Genomic DNA, 2,338 nt, shown 5'->3' on the forward strand with positions numbered 1-2,338 from the left:
CTACACATTCCATAGCAACCTCCTCTGTGCTGGAGGATTATACTCAACATATATCTTAATTTTCCTACAGTGCATATGCTTCAAAGTCTGGTCTAATATATCTTCTTCACTAAACATTAACTTAAAGCCACCAATCATAATAATGTAGTACGTTATTCCCTCCCCAAATATTCCACATTTTTCAAAAACTAAGTCCAAATTAAGCTTGTTCATGTGAGTAGCATTAACATAATCAAACTTTTAACATTTCCATCAATGTATTTAGCTACAGGCAAATTTCTAGCCTTACCACTATAGAACAATGAAACAGTAATACTCTAACTTAATTTTAGGGTTTTTAAAGAAATGAAACAAAAAACAAAAAAAAATTATAAAGAATAATAAGAACACCACATACAACAATAGAATACTCAATAAATATACTCTATTACCCCACATGTAGGGTACATAAATAGTGCAACAATACGACCAAAAAGTTAAGGTTCTAACATGGGAGGACAAGCAAAGCATTAAACAAAACAAAAAACAACATGCTTCATTCTCCATTAATATAAAATAAAATTAAAGACAAAACTAACACATAAAAAGAGGATGTTTGGGTCACAAACAACAAGCCAAATAGAGTTGACTTCAAAAGCCAAAAAAAACAAAGAGCTTTTAGGTTAGGGACTTTGCTTATGATATGCGAGTGGGGGCATGTTAATTAATATGCCTATCACTACGAATCATCACCATCTTCAGCTAACGCTATTCCCTTCAAGTGCTGATTTCAAGTTTGTGAAGCAAAATTTCTCTTTTTCAAAACTTTACAGTAGAATTTGCAAATTAGGAATTTTGTTTTAGGGTTTTTGGATGAAGTCTGAAGTGAAGAGACGATTAGATGCAATTTTCCCCCCAAAACCCGCTGAGTTGGCATGCTAGTTGAAGTGGCAAGGTGACGTATTTAGTTTTTACGCATCACCTTGCCACTTCACCCTTGTTTAGAAATAAGATGCCACGTAGACATATTTGGCCGGAAAAATTAAAAACCCACAATTCTTTGGGGTCACGTGATGGGGGCATGGAGGATTCCGGTGACATTAGGGAAAATTGGATGTAAATTATCATTTTTTTTCAAATTAATGTACATAACTGTTATTTTGGAATATATCAGGACTAAAAGTGCCACAATCGCTAAGATAGTGGACCAAATTGCATTTTGTCTTAAACATTAATTGATTCTGCTCTAAGAGTTCAAGTATTTAGATGATGTGATCAAACTAATTGTGTAATGGTAAGAACTAGTAAATATCCCTAATTAGCGTCACTAAAATTAGTAAGTAAAATGAGTTTTATTATAGTTAATTATCACAGTTAAAAATAAAAAAATCATGACGAATACTAATTAATTACAGTTAGAAAAACTATCGCGCAATGTTTTTACAAATGAGGGGAAACATTGACTACAACTAAAAATTGTGGCAAAACGTGTATATTGACCGTAGGTAAAACCATCGCAAATGTTAGTCAACAGATTAAAGGCATTTTTTATCCTCTAACTATAACTCATTCCCATTTTAATATTTTATTCTTTAGAATTTGAAACAGGTCATGTAACTTTTTAATTTTTTCAATTTTAGGACACAAATTGCCGGATTTTGTCCAAAGGTGCCGGAAAATGCCATTGAATTAGACAAGACGTGGCAATTGCATGATTTTAATTTTTTTAAAAATATATATATATATGATGGAGCATTAGCGACCACATGGCATTAAGTAATATTATTTACTATTATATTAAATTAATGGACATTGCCCCCCAAAGATTGCTACATTTTCTTTCATAGAGATGTTTTTTCATGTTTCTTAATCTTATTTTTGTCTAATTATATAGTCCATATATTTGTCCTAGTTAGTATCTTTTCTTAATTATCTAGCTTATATATTTTCTTAGATAGTGTTTAGATTTGTAACTAATTTTATTTAATTAGTTACTAATTGTAATTAAAACTCTTTATTATAATTTATTTTATTAGAATTCTATCTCAATTCAATAATGTAAGTAATTAACAATTATTATTGTTATAAAAATTGAGTACAGAATTATTTATTTATACACATAAATTTATAATTCTATTATTATATAAAGAAATATAATTGACATCATAAAAAATTGAACATAAAATATGAAATAATTCACATTTTTATAATATAGAAGATATAGATATATATACGTATCCTATACTCAGTCTTGCAATCTCCATATCAAACAAAATCATGACTAATACTCAATTTACTACTGTCCTAAGATCATTTGCTTCGTGTCAGGGCAAGCTTCAACAACACACACTGAATATTT

The sequence above is a fragment of the Sesamum indicum genome, linkage group LG3 (genome assembly GCF_000512975.1).
Source record: "Sesamum indicum cultivar Zhongzhi No. 13 linkage group LG3, S_indicum_v1.0, whole genome shotgun sequence".
NCBI classification, from domain to species: Eukaryota; Viridiplantae; Streptophyta; class Magnoliopsida; order Lamiales; family Pedaliaceae; genus Sesamum; species Sesamum indicum.